This window comes from Rhinolophus ferrumequinum, chromosome 13, assembly GCF_004115265.2.
Source record: "Rhinolophus ferrumequinum isolate MPI-CBG mRhiFer1 chromosome 13, mRhiFer1_v1.p, whole genome shotgun sequence".
Lineage (NCBI taxonomy): Eukaryota > Metazoa > Chordata > Mammalia > Chiroptera > Rhinolophidae > Rhinolophus > Rhinolophus ferrumequinum.
Window position 1 is genome coordinate 67,558,719 of NC_046296.1, and position 26,899 is coordinate 67,585,617.

At 47.1% G+C, this 26,899-nt stretch overlaps 1 pseudogene; it reads left to right on the forward strand.

Moving 5' to 3' along the window:
* The window catches only part of LOC117032829 (LIM domain-binding protein 1-like), a 66,765-nt pseudogene that overhangs the window by 33,113 nt on the left and 6,753 nt on the right, over positions 1-26,899 (forward strand).

The following is a 26,899-nucleotide window of genomic DNA, read 5'->3' on the forward strand; positions in this document are numbered from 1 at the left end:
AAACCTGGTTGTGCCCAGACCCCAAATGGTGATAATTTTTTTATAGCAACAATAGAAACCTAATACAGCGTATTAAACACAATAGCAAAATTTTCCTACTTAACACATGGTCCACAGATCAGCGTCAATGGCGACACCTGGGAGAGTGTGGGAAATGCAAAACAGCAGGACCAACTAACAGGCTCACTGAGTTAGAATTTCATTTTATAAGAATAGATCCAAACATCACCGGGCGACTCAGAAATTTCCGGAAGCAGCGTTAGGACACATGGTCCCTGATCATGGCGATATATCTGGTACCTTTGTGGCGTGATTCCATCACTTCCTGTTCCTGCTCAAGTTTGCTCACGGTGCGTTCCCTGTGTTCTGTGACTTACTGTGAGTTCCTGCTTGTTGGAACTCTCTCTATACGGTTTCCAGACATGCACGTGCTTACACATTTTAACTGAGTAGGTAGGTCTGGGGCGGGTCCCAGGATCTATGTTTCCAACAAGTTCCCTGGGACAGTAATTGTATTTACTTGTATCAGGAGCCTGGGGACTCAGCCCTGGCCTGACGTTTCTCACCCTACACAAAGAATGCGGACTTGAGCTCTACTCCTCTGTGATGTTCAGCTCGCGGTTGATCCTCTGGGAAGATTGCTTTCACCTCCAACCCAGAACAAAGGCTTGAGACAGGTCACGTTCCCTGCAGTTAAGCGGGGACTGAATGTATTCCACGTGTGCTTACGCTAAACGTGAGGACTCTAAAGTCACAAGTGCGGTGGGGAGGTCGCCCCGCTCCCCCACGGTGGGTGGGGCTTTGGCTTTGTGTGGCCTGGAATTCTGACGCTCAGAGATCCCTGCCAGCAAGTGTCCCCAAGGTGACAGAGCACGGTGCTGCTCTGCTCGCTTCTCTGAGATTCCTCTGGCACACTGGGTTTGGGTTTGGCCTCCGACAGTCCCTAAGGGACGACTGATGCAGTTAAAAAGATGATTTCTCCGTGTTTCTAGGAAAATATCTCTGAAAATTGTAAAGCGATGGCATTTTCATTGTTTTCATCCAAAGTCATTTGGGGAACATGGTTCCTGGTGCTGCTGGAAACACATCCCTCCTATAGCCGCACCCCACACGTCACGGATGGGGACAGCAAAGGGAAGTGGCAGAGCAGAGAAAGCGGCCTTCCGCCACCCTTCCCCCAGGTACCAGGTTAGCAGGACATTTTGTGTTTTGTTATTGAACTTGTCAGGTAGAGACTATGCTTGCACGTGTTGTTTGGGAATAAGGCCGCCCCTGGCTTTGATGCCATTTTCAGGAGTAAACAGTTGCCATCCCAAATGAGAGAGCCCACGATGGATACTGGTGTCACTCACTGAAATAAACCAGCATGGAAGAGCTGAAACTTCAGCTTAAAGTGGGAGATGCTTTTTTTTGAGATATCCAAGTGGAGATGTCAACTAGGCAGTGGGCCTGGGCTCACGGCCGAAATCTGGGCCACAAACATAACTGGAGTGATTTGGGACAACAGTAGGAAGGAAAACAATATTTCACATTTCCAGCTGGGGCTGAGTGAACGTTACCTGAGATCCACAAAAAAGCTTCTTGGAGGAGGAGGGCTGGAGGGGTCCCTGAGATTTACAAACAACATGTACGTACGAGAAAGACTGAGGTGTACGCAGTGGTAAGGCTGATGGAACAGGAGAATGCCGACAGCAGGCCCACCTGAGAGGTGGGCAGGAGACAGAGGTGTTTGTTTACCTCATTACCTCCGTGTAAAAACAATCTCAAGACTCATTCTATTTTCAAGAGGCATGATGTTGTATGAGGTTATTTAATCTTCCTTTAAACAAACAAACAAACCAAAAGGAACAGAAGGTAAATACCATAAACATAAGCTGGAGAAACCTCCAGAAAGGTAATCTGTTATGCTGGAGGGATAGGTGTGGGTGCTGCCTACACCTCCTGCGAAATCCCACCCCCGCACCTGGGCAAGACGCTCTAGGTGGGCTCCGTGAAGTCTGGGCTTAGCAGCAGAGGTGTTGGCTCAGACGACACACGTAGTCTGTGGGGACCCAGCACCACCCCCACACTTTCCACAGGGACCGACAGTGCTGACTCGCTCTATCCCCGCCGCTTTGCTTGGTCCGGACTCCCTACCAAGCTCTGTTCACTGCCCGGACGCCACTCACAGACTTCCTTTCACTCCAAATAGACTGAACTTTTTGATACCGTTACTGCAAATCTCACCCCTGCATCCCACTTTTCAAACTAGGTCGCCCTGGATTTTGACACTCCCACAGATCAAACAAAAGTTGTCCCCACACTTGTCCCCCTGACCACATGGGGACAAGGTTACTTAGACTCCTGGTTCTTAGGGTCAGGAGTCAGCCCAGCACCAGGTCTGACCTGGTTCCAGCTTCCTCCCCGACAGCTCAGCTCAAGCCCCTGCGGTCTCTGTGCCCTGCTGCTGAGCTGAGGTGGCTGTGCTCCATGAAGCCTGGAGGTGTGGGGCAGACTCACTCGTTATCTTCTTCAGTAAGTACTTTTACCTGACTACAGTGGGCTCTACAGATTCTGCAACAATAATCATAAAAACCCGGTCCTCGTGTGTTAGCATTCTCGTAGGGCTTGGACGGGAAGGGGCAGGCAGGAAAAGATCAAAATGATGGAGCACTTCAGATGCTATTAAATGCCACGCAGAATAACAAAGCAAGAGGAGGAAGAGGGGATTTCCAGGTGTGGTGAGGGAGGGAGGTCACTGTATTTGAGGGTCCAAGGATGGGCCTCCATAATATAGTGTTATTTTAGCAGAGAGAGGAAGGGAGGGAAGGAGGGAGGGGAAGATCTGATGGCAGAGTGTCCAAAAGAAGGAACCGAAGGGAGAGACCCTGGATGGTACCAGCTCCTCATGTCCAAGGAACAGGGCGGCCTCAGTGATGTGGAAGGAGGGACGGGGGGAGTCAGATCAGAAAGCTGTTGCTTTATTTAGTGCGATGTGGAGACCATCAGAAGGTTGTGAGCAGAGGGCGGAGATGCGGGGACCTGCACAGAAAGGGATCACTCCGGTTCCCATGTCAACAACGGGCCACGTTATGGATGCAAAAGAAGCCTGGACTAATTGGGAGCACTGGTCATAACACAAGTGAGAGATGAAGTCAGTTTGGATCAGCAAGTCGAATTGGAAATAGTGAGGGGCTTAGATTCTGGATTTATTTTAAAGATGGATCCAAGAGGAATCTCTAGCTGAACTGTGAGAGAAAGAGAGAAGCCCAAGATGACTGGCTTCCTGGTGCTTGGACTGGGTAACTGCATGGATGGGTTGTCATTTGAGATGGGGAGGCAGTTCCCTGGGGTGGGGGGAGGAACGGGGCGTTTGGTTTTGAACCTGTTAAGTGGCGACCCAGTGAAATAGCCAACAAGAGATGTCACATAGACGGCTAGTCACGGAAGGCTGGAATTTGGGGGAGGGTCTCAGACATGCGCTGTGGGGCACACATGCTCTTTCAAGCCGTAAGACTGGAGGGAAACACCAGAGTAGTGTAGCCACAGCAAGGGGGAGGTCTGAGGACGGGGGGCTGGGCTGTGCCAACACAGACAAGAGAGTTGGAGTCTGGGGCTCTTGGCTCCCAAGCCTGGGTGTTTAAACCGAATTAACTCTAGTTTTCATGAGGACAATACGATGTAGTGGTTCTACACATACTGGGATTGACCTGCTTGGCTTCCACTCCAGCTCCCACTATTGACAAGCTTTATGACTTTGGGCATGATAATCTCTCAGTGCCTTGGTGTTTCCATCTATAAAATAGACACAATAGTACTGCCTTCCCAAGCTTGTAGAATTTTTCATGAGGATTAAATGAGCTAAATATCTGAGAGCAAAGCCAGACACAAAATGTGCACCATAAAAGGTTGGCTTATTATTATATGTTATGTTTTATACCTTTGGGTTATACATATGATTTCATTAGAACCAAGAGGTGGGCTGCTAAAAAGAGGCTCTTTCATTATGGTAGATCCTTATAGCCACAAGTTTATAGGGAAAGACAAACTAGTAAGTACACAGAATCATTCATTAACCTTTCGGAAGACAAGCAGAGCTTCTTAATATTACTTATGACAAAAGAATATGAAACAATGTTAGGGAATGTAAGTATGTCAATTGAGGAATTTTACTATTTGCTCAAAATGGGGGAAGAGGTAAACTGCTTGTAAATGTGTGGAGCACAAGACTCGCCCACTGCCCAAACTCTCAGCTGAGTTTTGTCCCTCGGGTATTAACGCTTAGAGCATGTAAATGAGCCCCGTTACACTATGCTAATTACTAAAAGCTATTGTGCAGTAGTGTCTACAACTACTTATTCCCTCGCGATTTCTTTCCTGAGCAAGCGACTTTCTGATGCAAACCTAGACTTGGGCACATGTCACCTCCTAAACAGCCAGATGGATGAGCATGTGGGGACCTCACACCGGACCTGCAGACGAGGAAGTGAACCAGAGAGGAAGAGGGTCTTGCTCAAGGTTCTGTGGCTCAGTGCACGTAGGAGTGAGGCAGATCCCGGGCCCCAGTCCTCAGAACGGGCTGATTTATACCACAGGGCACGTACAGGAATCGCTCCGGCCTACGTCCGGCCTGAAACGTGGCCTCTAAGAACTAGTTCCTCTGTTAACAAAGAAGCAAATGGTGTAGGATGCTGGCCGCTCTCCGGGATTTTAATTCTGGATTGCCACGCACATGTGGAGTGGCCAAACACTCTGAAGGAAACTTCAGTCCAAAACCCCTAACAGCATAGCTCACGGTTATGATGAGACTGGCACACCAGGCCACCTGGAAGGGCTGCTGCACCAATCATTGAATTTTCACTGAGTCACTGTGTTAAAAATGAGTACCTGTCTGTCTTCAGTAGGTCCCTACAGAAAACATTTGGGAGCTCTCAGTTTCTCTAAATATTTGTTGTAGGCAAAAAGGTTGCAATTGAGAGTAGAATTGGCTCCTGAGTCTTTCTTCTTTCCAACACTATATACTCAACAAGCATCTATGTGATGAGAGAAATTGTGTATCACCGTGTAGGGGTGCTGCAATGTTCCAGAACATCGCATACTTTCCCTCCATCAACCTTGTCAGCGAGGAAAAACTGTCCCCATTTTACCTATACGTCCCAAGGTCACTCGCTCAGTTTGCAATCAGAAGTCAAATAGAAACTCAGCTGAATTCACGCTTCCTTTCTCATTGGGTTCAATCTGTTAAACTCTCCCATAGTCACAAGGAAATGCCAAATAATCTTGACGTTTTCCTGATGACAATGCAATAATGAGTTCATTTGGAAGACAGGGCCAGTTGCAAAATATCTAGGTAGTTGAACTGGAAAATAAAATTTGGACAAGTCTCTAGTCCCAGGTCCACAATGAGATTTTTGTCACTTAAGATAAAAACATTTTGTCGCACTCGATTTGAAGAAGAAAGTGCTCACCTGCAGAAGACACTGTCAATTATACAAACATCATGAAAAACGCCAAAGAAAAGCTAACAAAAGTCGCACATTTTTACAAAACTGCAGAAGCCTGATTTAGTCAGTGAGAATTTCTTCTTCACACAGATTTTTGTCATCTCTCTCAGCGCCAGGGGCCCTTGAATAATGACAAATTAGCAAGGTGCTACTGTCTTGTAACTAGGAGACACTTGAGCATATTGGCTTTCAGCATTGTGACCTGCTTCTTGCTAGACTGCTAATTAATATTTGCACTGGCTACAGAATGAGCTTTTGTTTAGACTATTTCATATTCAAAAACTGCCTTCACACGAAGCAGGTTTTTATGTAAAGGCCAAGTTTAACTTTGTTTTATTAATGATATTTGTAAGAATGACCGTTGACTACATATGTGTTTGCTAGAACATGTAGGCATCTTGCTTGCCTTATAAGATCTCACCTTGGGCAAGATAAATCACATCACCGCCATTCTGCGACGTAGGAGGCCACACTGCAAAAGGTGAAAGGACTTGCCCGAGGACATGTAGTTGACGAGGGCTGCCACTGAGGTGCAAGTCCTCCTCCGCCGGAATCCAAAGGGGCTCAGAACCCACCCACACCATCGTCATCAAGCCAAAGAAGGTCCACTAGGGGGAGAAGTGGAAACCAACCCGAAGTCCAGGCTGATCATCAGAGCGGGGGCCTGCATTTCTACAGACCTTCCTGCTGCAAAAGCTGCTCCACCAAACCCAGTGGTTTAAGTGGAAGTTATGTGGACACACCTGAGCGCCCCTGATAGTCAGCCAGCACGCACATGTGGTCACAACTACCTTTTTTTTGGGGGGAGAGAGGGTTGTTCATTCTGATTAGTTCACACTCAGGGATGAACCAACGAGTAAACATATTGAATCCAGAAGAACAGGAACTGTACCATCGAGTGTTTTTCCCACAGAGACAAGAGAATATCATTGGAGACATGGGGGCAAATATCCCATTTACCCCTTAACTACGCCTCTGCTGAAAGCGATACAAAAGATTAGGCTGGGCGGTAACAGGAACCGACAGACGGCATGAGCTCCCTGGGTCTTCTCTCAGGAAGAGCAATGGCTTTTGGGTTTTCTCTGTGTTTTAAGTCTCAGAATTCTCTTCTGTATTTCTTTTTTAAGCACAATTTTACTTTCTCGATGATTGTGGTCAACACTTGGACAGATGGCAGCTGGCATTTCCAAACTGTAGATTGGAAAGAATTGGGGGGTTCAACAGGTCCTAAACCAAAAACCCTTAAATTTATGAAGAAATCATTTTTAAAAGACAGGCCAGTCAAATAGCTGTTGAGTTCTTCTTTGAAGGAAAGGATGTTTAAATTCAGGTTGACATTTTACTCATTTTTATTTTAACTCCCATTACTTTTAGTATACAGATAATGCATGCTTCTTCGGAAAAATAGAAAATACAAAGCAAAAAGGGAAGAAAAGGAAAATAATTCTGTATAAACTCTTCAGAGATAAGGGGGGTATTAAAGTCAACTTGCTATGGTTTATGTTAACCCACTGGTGGAGGGAGTGTCTTTTTTTAATCTCCTTTAACTTTTCTGGCGTTTGCCCTTTTACTTTCTATGGATTTATAATACACATATTTCTGTTACACAATGAAATCACACAGCATATGCTATCGGTGATATATTACCCGGTTTTCACATTAATAATTCCATTGTTATGTTCATTATATGCTCATTATAATGTTCAGTATTATTTCAGTGGCTTCACATGCGTGTAATGTTATTATTTGCTACACTGCCTTAAATTATTAAGAGTATAGTTGATTAACTTGGTCATTTTTGTTCTAAAAAAGACATTGATGAACATCTTTTTGTATGTATATTTTGGCACTTGACTAATAATTTCCTGAATATCAATCCTTCAGAGCAGTTCACAGCAACGGGCACTTGTAAAGCTTTTGATGTCGTCTACAGAGAGGTCACAACAGCTTATTTTCACACACGCTGTGCACGAGGATGCCACACCCCTCTCCCCACTTCATCACTGTGTATTTCCATTCTATTTTATCACTGCCTGTCTCAGTAGCACAAGAAAACAGAAGCCCGTTTTTCTCCTAGCACATCTCACACCTTTTAAGCTATAGTCAACACACATACAAAATCCAGCACAAATCTTCAGGGTATTTGGACATTATTCTACACTTTTTTATATACTATTTCTTTAAATGTTTTCTTTCCAAGTTTCTCCCCATTTTCTGCCTCACTCTACCTTCCAAATGCCCAGCACCTATTTCAAAAAGAACCTAGAGAATACAGCTGGAGAACTGGGAGTTTCCTGGCTACCTCTGTGCTCAGAACCCCGGGAACAGCAGAGCCAAGGGAATAGAGGGGGTGCCAGAGCCCCCGCCTCGTACAATTCCCAGGGAAAACACCCCGGTTTCGGGCAACCAGGGTTCTCCGGACTGAACAGTGCGGAGCCAAGAGCAACGTCCACAGCCAGTGGCCCTTGGTGGCAATTTTATTTGGAATGTTTGCCTGTGTTTATTTCCTGTTAGTGATTATTCATTTAAAATGTTCAGTTGGTGATTTCGATAAAATGCACTCATTTCCTAGAAGACGAAGTGAGCGCTGAAGGGGAGACATTTCCCTCCCCTGTACAAGGACGTTGGCCCTGGCAGGGTTGGGAGACCCATGGGTACCTGGGGTGGAAACAAGCGCCCGGCGTGAGGCTCACAGACAAGGTGGGGCTCTAAGGTCAGCCTCAGCCTCACAATCAGCAAACTGGGTGGGTGAAGAAAGCCTGTGTTGGAGGACCGGGAGTGTGTGGGGTGTGCTGTGCGCCCCGGAATACGAGAAACACGGGGTGGCCAACCAGGGGACTCCCTGCTCTTCGGTCGGTACAAACACAGGAACTGATTAGATATTGGAGCCCTCAGCTGCTTGTACCACGGAAGATGGTGAATGTCCAAAGATGGAAGGGTGGGGATCTCTTATTACCTCCAAATTAGGTCGAGAAGTTATCCTTCAAACAGCAATACAAATAAACAAAGCAAACTCCACAGATTTTAAAGAACGCTTCCAATATTTAAGGAAACCCAGAGTGTTTATAATGGGACAGGTCAGGGCATTTGGTGAAAGCCACGTGGACACAAACTGTGCTAGAGACCACTCACGCAGAAAGGGAAATAATAATTACCCTCCCAGCCCCCACTCTATCAAGTCAATAGCTGAGGTGGGCAAAGCAGATGGAGGAAAGGAAGCCTTTATTATGCTCCTAGAAATGCAGTGGATAAGAGCGAGGTAGTCTCGGCATTCTTTCAGCAACTGAAATGAGAAACCAAGGACTTTCTGAAAATTATTTAAGAACACAATAGAGGGAAGTAGCATTCTAGCATCTATTGACATGGGGCCAGAAAGCATGGCACCAACAGAAGCTGACTGGCAGGGTCTGGCTACGGGAACCAGGTAAACTTAGAAGAGACTCCATAGAAATGACTACCTTGGTCACACTTGGCTGAGGAGGCGAATCTTAGAGCCACTGTATTAGATAGTATTTAAACTTGTGCATGAGGAAAGACGCCTAATAAAATGTGTACCGTGTTTCCCGGAAAAGAAGACCTAGCCAGACAATCAGCTCTAATGCGTCTTTTGGAGCAAAATTAATATAAGACCCCGTATAATATTATATTATATTATATTATATTATATTATATTATATTATATTAGACCCGATCTTATATCGTAGTAAGTTAAGACTGGGTCTTATGTTAATTTTTGCTCCAAAAGACACATTAGAGCTGATGGTCCGGCTAGGTCTTATTTTCGGGGAACCATGGTAGTTCTTTTCTCATTCCACAGTGTGGGTTTGGCCCTTCTCAACTAATTCTCTTGCGATTCTCACATAGAGTTAAAGCAGCCCTGGGTATTGTTAGAAATAGATATGTGATCTGCTAGAAATGGAATTTTGGACCACTGCAGTCAAAATCCTGGTAGTAAGTGAAGACAAACAGGTTAGGTGAGCAGCCCATGTAGAACACAGCCGGGACCAGGAGCCGTTGGGGTCGCGCTGAGATTTCCCTGTTGGGCTGTGTGCACTGGGCCACCTCCATGCCAGGTGCTCACTCTGCCTCACACGACTGCTCTATGGCAGGATCAAGTCACCTCATCACAGGACGTGAAGGGGGATGGTCACTCGGGAGCAAGTCCAAGCCTCTGCGTGCTCCAAACCACAGGTGGGGCCAGGTGAAGCCCATCGCGGCTTTTCTGACGGCGGTGGAGGAGCCGTGTATGAACACTGACGCTGCTCTCTCTGCACCAACTTCCGTCTGGGTACAGGAACCCTGGGGTCCCGGGGAAGAGGAAAGCACAGAGGGAGAGAAGGAGAAGGGATATGCCATTTAGAGTGAACGCTGGCCCCAAACCGTAAGGGTCATCTCCAGCTCTATGACATTTACTTTCAAATATGGCCATTTGTGCACTGGTCACATCGACCCATAGGGCTGCAGGTCAGCGTCTGGACGACATATGGGCCTACCGGTCACCTCGCCAGGGCAGGGCGGGGTCTCTACAGGGATTCTGTCCAATGGCACTGCTGTCGTTTCTTTCTGACGGACATGGAGGAAAATTCATAATTCTTAGCTTACCCTGGGAATAGAGACGAGGCAGAGTCATTACAGAAATTTTACTCTGGAGTTAAAGAGTTAAATCCCTGATCCCATCCAGAGGCCTGAGTGCACGCATTTGAGATTTACCACTAACACCACCTTCTCGTACAAGGTTCTCTGTATTTCAAACTGAGTTTTATCAGCAGTGGTAGCTGCATGGTTGAACAGAAAATCACCTCAGTGAAGCCCAGGAGACTGAGGCTGTACCTGACCGGGCATAAAATGAGCTGCGTCACCTGAGGATAAAGTTTCCTGACCACTCTGGTCTTGTCTGAAATGAGGCAAGTATGCAGTCCTCGTACATCACTTCTCCTCTCTGCCCTAGACAGGCTGTGATAATGAAGATCGAAACTCTGCCCTATATAAGTGACACCCAGCTTCAGGACCCTGCATGAAGCAGCCCTCAGACAACCCTTGTCACCTCTCACAGGGGGACAGGAGATGGAACTCCCTGTCACCTCTGAAGTCGGAGGGTCCTACAGCCATACAGCTCTGTAATTGCGGAAGGAGGACGAAGCACTGACCCACGTTATCTAGCATTAATAGTTAACATGTATTTACCACACGTAAGGATTTATGCTCAGTGTTTTTATATTCCTTTTCTCCCTCGGTCCTTATGACAACAACTCCATAAAGCAGACAGTATTATAAATCCCATTTCACAGATTGGGAACTTGAGGCTCGGAGAGATCACATGGCTAACTTAGGGCTACACAGCTGGCTAGTTACAGGTCCAGGATTAAAACCCACTTTCAGGGTAGGCATGAATCTGCGGACACAGAGAACGATAAGGACAGTGTTACTGTTCTGTATGGTGTGTCCAGGTGGCTGCATGACGTTATGCATTTGTCAAAACCCATAGGATGTACAACACAAAGAGTGAACCCTAATGTAAACTACGGACTTTGGCTAAGATTGTTTAATATTGGTTCAATGGTAACAAAAGTACCACAGTAAAGAAATATGTTAATAACATGGAAACTGTGACAGAGGACGGCGGGGGTACATGAGAACTCTGTGGACCACCTGCCCAACTTTCTGTAAAAATAAAACTGCTATAAAATATAAAGTCTATTAATTTTTAAAAGCGTGAAATAATGGTATAACTTGATAATGAGAAACATACAGGTAAATAGGAGAATTCACTAGAGAAGAAAGGAATAGAGATACGGCAACGTGACTTCTTAAATTATTAATGCAACATATATAACATTAATAGAAACGGCTTAATATTAAAAAAAAAAACACAGAATTTAAAGACAATTTTTTAAATGAAAAATGTCATTGGATGCGTTACGAAAACCACCAGCACCCCCGGTCTGTGAGCTGAATCTGAGTATTGACACAATACTGCGTCCCTCTCTTAGGACAGCGGTATGTGTTCCCGCTGAGCTGTCCCCAGAACCTAGTACTTTTGAGTTGACAAACATTCTGCTCTCTCTTCCCCCTGAAGCAAACACCACAGGATCCCTCTGTCTCCACGTGCTGCAGACGCTGCTCACGTCCTTGGGGAGCTTGGCTTCCAATGAAGAGCAAGCGCAGGTCCCAGCCCGGCCCCAGCGCTGGCCTCCATGGCAAGAGGGATCCTTTTTGGGGAGCTGATGGATCACACTCCATCGGCATCTGGTCCCAGCCTCAGTCTCTCCCAGTTTTTCTTCACTTCCTGTGTTTTCTCTATTAATGAGGAGAACGTGGCTTACTCACGTGCTATGGCTGCATGCTAGCATTTCAAAGTCCCATTGACTGAAACAGGTAGTTTGCATGGGTGCCGGAAGGCAGGTACCCTTCTTATTTATATTTCATGATGTTTGGCTTTAGATGAACGGCCACGTCTGCAAAGAACAAAGCACATTTTCGTGCAAAGGTATGGTTTTGAGTTGTGTGTGCATTAGCACCTTTGTGAGTGACTGGTCTTACACACTCCTGTGCACAGAGACTCAGGAGAAGCTGGGGTGACAAGCTCCTTGCTGTTGTTGCATTCAGTCTGTGCCAGCCTGAGCTGCCAAAGGGCCAGTGGGGTCCTGCATGGCTTTGCGTCCCCCTGGGCATCCCGGGTGAATCAGGAACACTGTGCATTCCAGAGTCATCAGGAATCTAGGACTTGGGCTGCACACAGCAGCACAGCACCGCAAACCTGCCTCTTGTCCCCCTGAGGTCTGTGGTCCAGGAGACGAGGGGGTTTGGTCCCGGCTCCTCTCTCTCCCTCCTGGGCAAGGAAAATGATTGTCCTCCGGGGCATCAAGGACCTAATTGCTGCTGCCGATTTTTGTGAGGTCATTAACGGTTACCACTGGCCCAGTCCCACTGCCTCTCCCAGAAGGATGGGTGCTCAAAGCCGACAGCTCAGCCTTTAAAGACATGCTGATAATTTATAGCCTTTGATGAGGTTTCTCACTCATTTTGGAGTTCCTTTTGCCAAGTTTGTGTCTCCTGTTGGGCCTTTTCTCCTTTGGGTAAAAATATCTGTGGGCTGGCCCCGGGCCCGCGGGGTTTTCTGCTGCAACAGTGACACCTGCTGTTCAGGACAAAGTTGGTGATTTCTCAAAGAAAATTCTCGGTGAGCCAAGACTGCTTTCAGATTTCCAACATCTGGAAGGACACGTGGGTTATTTTGTCGGGAAGGAGGACTGCTGTGCTGAACAAGCAAACTCAAACGAGAGGCAAGGGACAGGGAGAGCAGAACAAAGAGGAAAGAAAACGTTTTCCGAGTTGGAAAACAAAGAATTCAAAGCCGCTTCTGACATGGTACGAAGCCCCCTGGCCAGGGATCTGCTCTGCCAGCAAAGGCTGAACTTGGCACCGGGAATTCTGCGAAGGTGCAGCAATCGGTGAGCACCTGCTCTGGAATGGAGTGCCCTGCTTGCGTGCTGGACGCCAAGCCTGGCCTCCCTCAGGGCAGACGCTGGCCCAGCAAGGACCCGACTTCTCTCATGAACTTTCTGAAGCCAAGAACCGCCCTGGTGCGTTTTCCACACCCCTTGGCATAGGCGGTGGGGAGGAACATTCTCTTTCTTCTGTCTTCCCGGCATGGGGAAGAGAGTGCTTGCTGCTGCACGCTTGTCAGGCTCACTTCACGCTTGCGCCCCCATGTTCAAAGACACAGTCTCCTGATGTCTTTGAAACCCGAGAAATTGTAACAGGAGACATTTATTATTCCATTTTCCATTTGCCTTTAATCGTAAGGAATAATTATCGTACTACTGATTTTAATGTGCCTTAACTTTTAAAATTAAGATAGGATTGGAAATGTGTATGGTGCATCAACTTCTTACCTGATAATAAAAAACAATAGACATTTTTAAATGACCTGCTGTCATTGTATAAATACTTTCATGACCGCATTCCAAAAATGTGTTCTCTCCTACCTGGATATGAAATTCAGCCTTTATTTTGACACCCCAGGGAATCCATAAATGACCCACAAGGGATGAGTTTCTGTTTTGTGGCAGGAGTGCTGTCTTAAGAGTTAGAGCCGCTTCAAGGATGAGTGTGTCCTCAGAGGTGGCTTCACCTTTCCAACTCATAGTTCCCCATGTGCCAAATCAGGGAACCAGAGCATAACTCAAGAGTTTCAAACTTTTAAAGAAATCAATTTAGCCCTCTTCATATCCCAAAAAATCTGCATCAAAGTCTGGTTTTAAACTTGGAAGAGGTGGGCTGCTTACTTCCCCCCAAGGAGTCTTGGAAAGACTCCCTGGCAGCACAGAGACGCCCACGGGGCAGGTTGTCAAGCACAAGATGACCTGCCTTGACTCCTGTCCAGCCCGGGGAGTCCGTGGCCCACAGGCGACTGCGACACTCCTGCAAGAAATGCCAAGGCCAGACCCACACGTCTGCATTCCCATGTGCAGCGTGAGGCTAACTCAGCCTGTCACACATCCAGGGGTCACCAAGAGAACCACGGGTGACAACTCATCTGAAAACACTTTAATCAATGCAAAGAGCTATACAATTACTGCTTTTCTTTAAAAAAGGAAACTACTCAGTTGACTTCCTCAGGCCTCCCTTCCCCAGCTCTAAAATGAGAGCTCCTAGTAGGTGACCACTAACACCTTTCTCTCTCGCCACCGTACTGAACCTGCCGCTTCGTTTGCTCTTTGCATCCACTCTCCGTGGAACCAGCCCTGGCTCCATTTTCCAGCTGAGGAAGCAGCTTCAGGGGGACTCTGGAGGTCAACCAGCAGCACATTCCAGGGGTGACTCTGGACTCTCCATGCGGTGTTTCCTGGTCCATCACGCCCTGAACCACGGCGCCCCACCCCCACCCCGTAACCACGCCCCAAGCTTCAAGCTCTAATTTTATGATTCTCTGAAACGTTCTCCTCACGTTCTCATAATGGAGAGGTGCAGCTCTGCCCATGGACTTGACCCAACCGTGTGCAGAGGCCACACCGTGCGTGCGAGGCAGCATGCGCTCCCAGGCCGGCCACATGAAACATGAGCGTCCCTAATACACAGCAGCTGGGCCTGGCACCGGGCGGCGTCTGCAGGCCCCGGCTCCTCCAGGTGTTTCTAGCACGTCTTCCGGGCGGCTCCAGCCCTCTGCCCACACGTGGGGGCTTCGTCAGTTCCGTTGGAATCGCTCAGGAATGGGCTTTCATTCCCCATCACACCTGGACTGGACATTTCAGCAAGATTTGGGGTTTTCTTTGTTTCCCGTTGGCCACTTTCCTCTCTCGTTCGTGTCAATTTCACTGATTTCCCCCTTATCGCGTAATACGTGTTCCTCATTACTGGCATCTGGGCAGAAGGCTGCCACGCAAACACTGAGACCAAATCAAGATTCCAAAAAGAGAGAGAACAAAATATTCCCATTTCAGATGGAGGAGCAGATGGGGCTCTTGGCACGTCAGAGGGTTGAAACTGACCCTCTGCTCCAGGCTGGAGGAAGACAGACTCTCGCTGCCCATAAGGAAGCACCCACGGGACCTGCCCTCCCGTCCGACGCACAGCCGCCTCCCAGAGCGCTTTCCTCCCGGCAGTGGACCACGGGGACCACTGGGTTCGTGCTGACTCCCTTGGAACCTGAAATGCGGCTGTGGAAGCCCAGGCGGCCCTGGGTGCAGACTCCGCTCCTCCCCGAGACACGCACCCTGTTCCGCCATGTGATCTGGACCTTGCAGCCTCTGAGCCGGGGTTTTGCCTTTGAAGACGGTGGTAATAAAGTGACATGACTCTCATCCCCATCGCAGGAACTGAGCTTACTGCAGGGGATGGTGCTGGGCACAGCACCTGGCTCACGATTCCACACATCGGGCTTCCTTTCCTGCTTTTCTTTTTCCTTTTTTATTTTTCATACATGGCCAGAGACGTGCATTTTTTGGAAGCTCTCTTTTCACAACGTTCTCTTTTCATAGCTGGGACAGAGAAGGACCAGGTGGGTAGCTCTGACCTTCCCTTGGATGACATTTATAAAATAAGCACTGTCTATACATAGCACAAGTGCAACCGGCATTTGAGACGGGAGTTCCTTATTTTAAACAGGTTTTGAGCTTGCCTGCAAATCTTTAAAATATGGGAATCTTGGACAACCTTTAGTCACAAATCTTGAAGCTGTCCTCCTGTTCAGTTATCAAAATATGTTCCAAAGCTCGATGTCTATTTTCAGCTACTCAAAGCACTGACTTCTTTTGATTGGTGTGAACTGTTCATTTTAATAATAAAAAAAAAAAATCTGCCTCAAACAAATCAAACTCTGCACTTGTTACTAAAAAAACAAATGGCATAAAGCAAGAGTAGCTAAATTAGTTAAAGGATCTTAAATACTTCAAAGAAAAGAAATCCACTTAGGAGATTTATAAATGAAAGTGTTTATTATCAGAAAGACTGTGAGAGAAGCAGGGGTACAAAGCGGAAAAGAAATGAGAATAAGAGGGAGGGAGGCGGTGAACACACCTGTGTTAAACTTTCTCCCAGACGGCCCATCACCCCCAGACGGCCCATCGCCCCCAGATGAACTCCGTCTGGCACGGGCAGCACACAGACACTTTCTGATTCGTCTGCCCTGACTCTGCCCAACTCACTCCTGAATGATTCCCTGTATGTTTCCTCCACTAATTCTATCTCACCAACCGCCCACAGGTCTCAGATTATGTCCAGCCTGGTACCTGGCACACTGTATGCACTCAGTGTCTGCTGTTTATCCAAACGAGAAAACTAACGTTATTGTATTTAAAAGTCAGTAGGTTTGTGGGTTTTTTTTTAAGTTACAGTTGACATTCAGTATTATTTTATATTAGTTTCAAGTGTACAGCATGGTGGTTAAACATTTGTATAATTTAAGAAGTGATCCCCCTGACTAGTCTAGTACCCACCTGGCACTATACATAGTGATTACCATATCATTGACTGTATTGCCTGTGCCGTATTTTCCGTCCCCATGACTATTTTGTAGATAAATCTAGACCCATCTGACACCATACATAGTTATTACAATATTATTGACTATATTCCTGAAGCCAGCCATGCTCTGAATGCCCAAACTACCTTGCCACAACCAACTGTACTTCTTCATCCTTCCCCTTCTACAGCCAGCCCCTTCCTGCTCTCCCCTCTGACAACCATCAGTTTGTTCTCTGTATCTCTGTCTGTTTCTGTTTGGGTTGCTCGTTTATTCTGTTCCTTAGATTCCACCTATAAGTGAGATCAGATGGTGTTTCTCTTCCTCAGTCTGACTTATTCACTTAGCTAAGTGTTATGCTAAGTAAAAGTCAATAGTTTATTAATGACACATCCCACAGGAAAATCTCAGAAAGTGAAGGCTCCACTTACTTCTAGAAGTGAGAGGAGGAAGCAAAGCCTAGAACAGAAGCACTGATTGGACACGTGTACAGAGAACGCGGCCTCCAGAACTGCTCCACCCTGCACTGTGCAGTCCTTCTTCTGGGTTGTGCTGGGTGTTTACTTGATGGAGAAATCAAATCAGAGTCTCCAGACACAGGAGTAGGGAAGAGAAGGTAAAGCATGAGGCTGAAGACAGAGGGGATGGATGAGGCCACCGAGGTAAGAGAAAGTCCTCCCGAGCTGCTTCTCTCCTGGGCTCCCAGCACACCCTAGGCAGGAGATGGAGAGTGGATTTCTTGAGAATGGATGAGCCCAAGAGGAGAGACATGGGTCTGAGGACACAGTCATATTCACCCCAGGCACAATTACTAAGTGAAGCTTCCCAGTCACGTAGCACAGCCCTTCTGATGAGCTTTTTCATACTTGACTCTTAAATATGAGCAGAACACCAAGAACACTAGACATCTGAGAGTATCCTCCAACAGGAAAGACACATTGGAACTTAAGAACAAGGAGAAAAGGAAACTGAAGGAACAGCACAATGAACAGAAGAAAACTTTAAAAATCCATTTAATTAATATCGTCAGAGACAGTACATCAATGAAACAAGAGCAGAATACTGCTAAATATGAACACAGAACAACAGAGCTCTGAGAAATGAAAACTTTAATACATAAAATTAAAAAAACAATAAAAGGGCTAGAAACTACATTTGAGAAAACCTCCTGGAAATCGGAATACAAATTATATTAATAGAAAATGGGAAACAGGAGAAGTTAAGAAATTAAGAGGGTTCATCTAGGAAATCAAATGTCTCAATAATAGGAGTTTCAGAAAGAAACAAGCAGAATAAATGGAAGGGAAGAATTATTAAAGAAATCATAAAAGAAAACATCTTAGAGCCAAAGAATTTCAGTTCCCTACTGCGTGACTGTGGAGGGCTGGATGTTAGCCCCCCAAATGATATCTATGTTCTAGTCCCTGGAACCTGTGAAAGTTATATGGTGTTTTTTTTTTTTTTAATCTTTGAAAACGTGATTAAGTTAAATATATTGAGATGAGGAGCTTATCCTGGATTATCCAAGTGGGTCCTAAATGCGGTGACTTGTATATTTTATTTATAAGAGGGAGGAAGAAGATTTGACTCACCGAGGAGATGGCACAGTGACCCCAAAGGCAGAGGCTGGAACAATGCAGCCACAAGCCAAGGAATGCTTACAGCCACCAGGGGCTGGAAGAGGCCAGAAACGGGTCTCCCCTGAGCCTCTGGAGGCAGCCCGGGGCTGTCCACACCTTGGTCTCAGTCCAGTGAAACTGATGTCAGGCTGCTGGCCTTGAAAGGATGCATTTCCGTTGTTTAAGCCACCCAGTTTGTGCTCGTTGTTGCTGCCACAGGAAAGCAATAAAGTGACCTACTTAATAAATGGGGGGATAAAAGATAGCAAGAAGCATCATGGCAGAGTTTCAGAATATCAAGCATAAAGATAAGAGAGTGAAGCTTTCAGAGAGAAGAAGCAAGTACCTTCAAAGTAACAGGGCTCAGATAAGAATCGTAACAATGATTATTGGTATCTGCAGAGCCTAGCCTTCTGAGGTTAACACCTCTTCTGGGCTAGGGCAGGAAGACCTCAGAAGCGTGTCTCAACAACAGTGACACAATGGAATCAACATACTTTCCATGTATTGGATGATATAGGGGGGATCGTAAACATCTTTTCAAAAAGCATTATTGGCAGGTGCATAGAAAAAAAATCAATTATTTTATATTAGATACGTGTGGTAAACATACGGTATGACATCTGAACCGCCATCGTTCGTCGTTGGAATCAATGAGAATTTTTCAATTTAAAAAAACAGAATATATGTTATTTAGAAATCTGAAGTTTTAAACCAGAAGAAATAGCTGAAACAGTCTCGAGTAATTGACCCTGGGGACTCAGGAGGGGTGTGACAGGGGTCTACAGATTTGGCCTGAGCTCTGATTTTTTAAAAACCATGTACACTTGTTGCTATGATTTTTAAAAAAGAAAGGAAAAAGAAAAAACTCAATGGGCTCCCTTTCTACAAATGTCTTTATATAATGAATCCTGACCTAGTTCTTTCTCTGACAGTAATTGTGCTAGGTATTTTCACATACTCAGATGTGTACTGTTAATTCCTCTCTACTCAATAAAAATATTCTTCACAAATGCCATTAATTATGAAGACGCCAAAGTCTAGAGAAACCAGGTAGCACACCATGGCGCTAAAATAAGGAAGCCCATGAACCGTGACCTTCTCATATGATATCTTCTCTGTCGTCTGCCCAGCTTCCTCAACTTAGGTTCCATTTAGCTCGAACATACGCTCTTCATCTGAGTGCTCACCTTCCCAGCTCAACAGTATTAGGGTAAGGACCTTGGTGGATACTAACTCCATCGGGACGGCCAGCAGGATTAAGGATGCTTTGCAAGCAGTGGACTCAGGCCCCGCTCCCCTGTCCCCTATCTGTCCAGACTGGTCCTGAGCTGGCCAGGCCCTGACACAGCACTTGACTGAAGCGGATACCTGCCCAGCCGTTTATGCAGGCAAAGAAGAAGCACGTACCACTTACCTACCCTGCCAAGCATACAAACTAGGGACACCAGATGTGTCACGTATGATCTTTACCCACAGAACCTCTAGGGACAGAACTGAGATATCGATTCGGAATGAGTGAAAACCAGCTTTAGAAACTAAACTATTGGAACCCAGAGGAATGAAAAATCCCTTTAGGCTAAAATGTCAAGAGATGCTTCCTGGAGATCTGGGCTGTAATGAAGTGGGGATTTCAGTCCCACCCCGACATGGCCACCGTGTGGAAGGCCTGTGCTCCCTGAGGTCCCTCCCCAGCGGCAGGTCTGGCAGCTTCCTCCCCTGCACCCCAGGGCTCTCCACACATTTGTCCTGACACCAGCACCACTGTCCAGAGTTCCATTTCCCTCGTGGGGCACTGAACCCCTTCAGGGTTTGGGGTTTGTCTTAACTGAAGACTGCAGAGTGCTTGGCACGTATTAGCATCTATTAAAAATACTTGCCGAGTGAAAGAACAAGTACATCCTCGTTCTGGCTCTTTAGCTCGGCTCGTATCAGAATCCCTGCGCTGTTCAACTGAGGTTCCAGAATTTCAGGGGTGTAGGGCCAAGTTTAACAAAGGGGCGTTTCAGCGCGATCCAGGGGGCCTGCTGTGTGCTGGGCCTGCGGGCAGCAGGTGAGCTGAAGGCACACAGACCCCACGGCCTGTCTCCTGTCCCCTGAGTTACGGAGCTGGTCCAGGCAAACACACAGCTTCTAACGGCTCACAGAATAGCTGTCTGTGCTCTGTCATTTCAAACAATGTTTTTCAAATTAAAATCCAAAGGAAATGAAAACGAACGGGTTTTTTTCCCTCTTAATTCAAGTCCCCTCCTTTCTCCTGGGCGCCTAAGTCCTCAGGAGGCGGGGAACTAACTTGAATGCCAAACAACATGGATGCATCGCTGGGGATCCAACGGACTCCCAAGTGAAAAGGCAGATGGTGAAAAGTGAAAACCTCCAGCCATGGGGCTCATACCGCAGGCCTGAGATTTCAACCAGAATGGAAGAGCTGGCAGGGGTGGGGGGGCGGGGGCGGCTGTTTGTCTTAGGGAGCGTTTTCCTGCTGTTGGGGAAGAGAAGGGTTTATTTTCCACTGCCATTCACACCAGCTGCTGTGAAGCAGTAAAGGGCTCCAGCGCAGTGTTCTGGCCGTTGATGGCCGAGCCAGCCCCAGCTGCAGATGGGCCAGCAGCTGGCCTGAGAGGCGCTGAGGCCGACCCCGCCACAGGCTGGGGACCCCAGCAGCTCACCCGCACCCCCACCTCCCTCCCCAGATTTATGAAGCAGGAAGCAGCCAGCCAAAAAAGCTAGAGTAAAAGCCTAACTGCTGTCTCTGTCTTCTCTCTCTCTCTTTCTCTGTTTATTTTCATAAAGCCAACACACACCTAGCAATGTCCCTTAGCCACTAAACTAGCACAAATGTCTGTCACCTACAACCGTTGGGAAGCTGACACCTTGGAGCCAGATGATAACAGCCCGTGTAGACGCCATCAGACAAGTCCGATCCTTGGAGACGAGGAAAGGCTAGAAGGCAGGAGTCACGTCTACTGTGCATGCCCTCTGAGCTGGACTTGTGCCACAGGTTTCTATACGATGTCACCAAGTGACATTTGGGAGCTAGGAGGTTAAGGAGCATGGAGCATTGTGCTACACTGGCCTGTCAGAGATGCTCGCCACTGGGGACAGAGCGCCATTTTTGAAAGGTAGCTCTACAACTACCTCAAACTGAAGGATAGCCTACAAGCCTTCTTAGTGTCAGTGTTTTAGACGGATAAGCCATCTAAGTGTCAGTGTTTTGATTGTCTTCAACTGGTGGATTTTTTTATGGCCTCACCTCACATCCTGTGCAGCTATAGCGCAAAAACTCAAATTTGGTCTGGAATACAACTCCGACCTCTCACTGCACGTGTGAGAAGATCAAAGCCTTGGAATTCCAAGAAGCCGGACCAACTTCACCCGGTAACTCTGAGGGGAGCACAAAGCCGAACTCAATCTCTCAATAAATACCGTCACACTTGCTGTAATTTTTCTTTTCTCTTGAAGGTAATATCACCTAAGGAAAACACATTGCTGATGTGTCAGACATACAGTATACGTGCCCCAGGTCTTTGATATGAACCTATGGGCTAGGGGTCATGATTTAAAGCCCTACCCAGGTTAGCTGTTCTTTGGATGAAATGTCAAAGGAATAAAGATGAATTGACTGGGGTGAACACACAGACTTTAATTTTTAAGTGCACAGGAGAGTTGCCGAACCTGAGGCTTGAAAATCGCTGCATAAATATCCGGATTTAGAGAGGTTGGAGCGGAACGTTAGGAGGAAGCCAGGGTTACTGGCACATCAGTGGAAGAAGATACTCCATTGTTGCCAACAAATCAATCACTGGTGGCTGGCGTCTAAGGGGATGAGAGAAAGGCCCCCTACACACCCGGGGGAGGCCTTTAGGATGTTCTGTACCCCAGCTCTCCTGTGTGGCCCACTGCACTACCGCTCTCTGAAAACCTGGACTCGAGTCAGTGCCTGCCACAAACCCTTCTCTTCTGCAAATAAGGAAGCCAGATGGGCTGTGGCTGCCAGGGCCCAGCAGAGTCGGCTGTGGGAGAGGTGGCCTCTTCACCCAAAGCAGGACCATGAAGAAAGCTGCTATCCAGGAACGGACAAATCACTAATAAACCAACCTTTCTTCTCAGTGAAATACATTTATAGTCATACCTACCACACAGAGATGTAGATTTTTCACATGAGTGCAAAAGAGCATAACAATGGATCAGGTGCGTGAACTGTCCAACAGAAGGGGCCTGAGATGTGTCTCAGAGCCAAGGACAGAGGCAGCTAGCTCATGATCAGGTAGAAAACAGCCCCAGGGTCAGAGCAGTGGCAAGAGGAGCCATTACCTGCAGCAGGTGCCATCGTCTGAGGCTGGGGATCTGTGTATATCTGGATTGGAGTCACTGGTTTCCCTGTTTCTCTCATTCACTAGATTATGACATTTTTATGTGGAGGAGAACTAGCTGTACCATCCTTCTGTCCAGCACAATGCCAGCACGAAATAAGCTCTCACCCACACTTACTGAATAAGTGGCAAGTGAGTGGATATTTGAAACAGAACATCACTGAGTGCTCTGGATCCCTCAAGTTCAAGAACTTTTGTTTTCACTGCTGCATGTTGAAGATCCAAAAACAACACTCTGTAGCCAAACCAAGCTGTTGAAAAATAAGTCACTTGGCTGTTTGGAGTAAAACTGGTCTCTCCAATGTGACACACCTGTTGTTTTCTCTAAGCCCCGGGGCACTGGATCTCAGGAGGAGCTGCACACTGATACCACCAGGGACCGTAAAGAACATGACGCCTCCATCGCAGCCTCAGGGGTTTTGACTTAACTCTCTGGGGTATGGCTGACCTTGGGGTCGGTATGCTTTAAAGTTCCCCTGGTTCTAATGCACAACCAACATGCAGGGCCACTGAACGAGAGGGCTGCACAGTCCTAGCCTGAACAACAGGCCGTCTGCCATATTCCATCCATTCCCTTCTGGATACACTGAAGGAAGAAAAGTGAACTTTCTGCTTATAATAGGTACTGAGTAGAAATAACTCAAGTCATTAAAGTCATGCAGATACGAACTGAATTTTTGATTAGATGATCAAAAATATTTTTTTAAGCTTGTCAAAGGATTACATCCCAGCCTTTGATTACATCACTGTGCTGCTCAGGACCCTGTACACATATAGGAAGGAACGCATTAAACATTTGCAGGATTGAAATGAAACAGGATCGTGACTTCTTAAATTTCCGTCCCAGACTCCCTGTAAAACCTCTGACATTAACCTCAACGATGAAGAAGCTGTAAGCTACTAGTTATCATAGCCAGCAGCGGGAGCATTGGTGGGACCTTACGGCACTGCATGAAGAGAAGAAAATCACACTCCAGAGCTCTCGGAGCTCCCGAGAGCTCGGTGGTGCTGGTGGTTGCAATTTCACTCCAATGCTTCTCCCAGGGCCTGGCTCCAGCAAAGTTGGGGTTCTCTACTCCTGGAGAATCAGGTAGGCAGCTATCCAAGTTCACCATCTTTCTCAGCATCCAAGGGCAAGCAGTCCATTGTATTGGTACAAAGGAGACCAGAGGGACACTGCAGATGCTCCACACTGACTCCAGCATGCACGTGCTTTATGTGTCCAAATGGAACATTCCACCACACTAGAGACTACCCCACCCAACGAAACATGAATGATCCTGACTTGGCAGGACTGGGGTCAGGACAGTGGAAGCCAAGGGGCTCTCAGCTGAATGCTCTGCTGCCTCAGTGCTTTCGGGCTTCGCTCTGGGACGCCCACGCTTTTGCATGACCTGTCACTCTGCCATTAGCCCCACTCACCAGCTTTCAGCACAGGGAGGAACACCTGTTTTTAATGGCAAATGGCTTTGTGATCATTAACCAATATCTAATAAAGTGAAACCTTTAAACAGGCTGAAGAGAAACAGATGTTTCCAGGGCTTAATGAAAGGGAATTATGCCCCATCATACCACACATCCCAGCCCTGCCTCAGTCACACGCATTACAGCCAAACGTCCGTGCTGGGTGTTTGGATAAGCTCAGCGGTAACAGCCCCTGGTTGGCTGAAGTAGGATCAGGTGCACGCTCAGGCAAACATCACACACTCACAAGCACACACCTGCTTCAGTCGGTATGTGTGCACACACACCCACACAGCGCCAGACGCTGCCTGCAGGCACCAGTTGAATAAACATATGGTCATAAATGAGCTTCAAAAAAGAACCAACCCCTTGATGACCCCTGGAAGGCTGGATAAATTTAGGATGTTCAGGCCAAGAGGGTTAGAGAAAAAGAGCCCATACCTGAAGCCCATCCCCTCAGGTGTCCCCTCTCACGAGCCACATGAACCTGAGCAAATTCTGCCTGTCCAGGCTCCATATCCTCCTCTGTGGAATTTGATGATCAAATATTACATATACCTATAAAATCGATTTGTAGACTTGCGGAGCCGTAAAAATACGATTTTGTAATGCAGGCGAGCCCTAGGGACAATTTTTAAGTGACCAAGGTTCACAGATAAAGTCCCCGTATCTGTCCCCACCCCTCATCTGTCCAGGTAAATCTGTTCTCATTTCACGGTGGACCTCTCGTGCCAGCACTCACTTTCCTGGTCGGTAATCCAGAGACACCCTTCTCTGCTCTGGAGTGCTCCCGCCAGGGACAAAGGTGCTCATGTCGCTTGAGCCACCACTCAGCCTGTCACTCCCTTTGCTCGGGGTGATGTGGACAACCCGGCCACCCTCCAGCAGTTGCCTCCCAGACATGCAGCGGTAAAGTGCCTTCTCCAGGGAACCATGGCTCCTTCTCTTACCCTGGTCCGTGCGGCCTCCCGGCCTCTGTGCAGACTGGTCATGAGGCAGTGACCACCTAACCCAACACAATACATGCTCTCCTGATAAAATCCTGGATTAGCAACACACACCTGAGCTCGGAAGTTTCTCCAGGTCAGTTTGCCCACCTGCCACCTCAGACTTTAGACTCTCTTTCGCTCACCTGGCCTCCCACCCCACTGAACCCTAATCCTTCCCACTGCTGACAACCCAGAACAATCTACCTGGCCACTGAAGCCCTCTGAAACAAGCTGCCTTAGGTCACGTCTACTGACGAGACTCATCGTAGCAGGGAGGCGAGGTCGCTCCCTGGACGCCTGCTCCAGAGGAGGCACCTGTGTCCAGGCCCGGCGCCTGCCTGTGAGCGCCTGTCTGTGACAGGGCATGACCTGTCCAGCATGCCTCCACCCGGAGCTCACTTCTGTTTGCTCTTATGTCACACTCAATATCATAACCATGTTCACGTGTGGGAACTCACTCATATGAGTGTTGCTACGTGAAGTAAGCTGCCCGACTCTCCTAATTACTCCTCCAAAATTCTAATGTGTGGTTGGCTCTCGTTAGCAGCACGTACATCATCTTTTACAGGGGAACATCTGAGAGAAAATGGTAACATTTCCAAAACACCCAAAATGTGCCAGGCATGTGGTCCCTCCCTTTAATAGCCAAGCCCCCTGCAGGATACAGATTGTCTTCATTTTAATCATAACATTTGTTGTATGTTTACTATGTGCATTCACTGTTTCAAACATTTTTGCATGTAAGATCTCATTTAATACAATACACAAATGCTAGGAATGAATCTCTCATGTAATAAATATGAGAATAATGAAAGCTCGGAGAGGGCACCACTGGGCCAACCTGCCCAGCTGTCAGTAGTCCACCCAGAATTGGAGGTTCACAACTCATTTATGACATCACTTCTGTCCTGCAGTGGGCTGCGGAAGGGCACAGACACAGGACCACTTCTGTCCTGTAGTTGGAAGGCTCGGCGACTGTAAATGCAAACTTCCCTGGGAAATAACAGGCTTGTCGCTGACGGAAGAACTGGCAACCCTAATGAAAACCACACGTAATCCCTTCTTACAAAAAAGTATCATTCCGGTGTGTAGCCCCGCTCTCCTGGAAACCTGGGCAGAAGCCATCTTCTTGTCCTCACTTAGGAAATAATAAATTTTGGAACCTAAACTAATTATTGTATCTATAGATATATATTTTTATCTTGGATTTAGTTTGGACTCAACTGGAAATTTGAGATTCAATATTCTAAAGGGCAGAGTGTTACTCATATTTTGGCCTCTATGTACATAATTTCTCTCTCCAGGAGCAGCAGAGAATCAGCGTGGCTCCAGAATGTCAAGGCCGTCGTGATCCTCCCTATAAATGCATTTGGTCCGGGACTAGAGGTGGAAACTGAGGCGCTCAGTCCTATGTTATTCTATCAGTGCTAACCTCCTCCCTTCCCACATCCCCACACACCCGGCCAGGCCTTTCTGGGCAAATAAAGAAAGACACAGGGATTTCATAATTTCAGAGGACCTCTGGAGCCTTAGACTCTTCGTAGGGCTTTCACAAATGTTATCTCATTTGAACGTCATGGCAACTCTGTGAGGAAACCCTGGAAGCACTGACAGCCTCACCCATCGGATGAGGAACTGTGCTTAGAGACAGCAAGCGAGTCATTCTGAATATGTGGCAAAACTGGAATCACGCCGGACCTTCCAGCTTCGGGTCCCACATCCCTTTATACTAAAAAGCTCATACATAATTGTAATTCACAAGCCATGATTGCATAGTGATACAACACAGTAAGAACACCAGAAGCAGTTGTATGAGAAGTCGTGTTAGAGTAGAAATAGCAGAAAAGTAGAATTATTGCATGGAAGCAATACCAGCAGCAGTAGTAACAGTAACGGCAGCTTGAGAACTAGCAGTGGTACTCGGGGAACAGCATTAAACTAACATGAGTAACGCAAACTAGTATGTGTGGTGGACGCGTTTACATAAATAACCCCCAGAGAGGTAGAG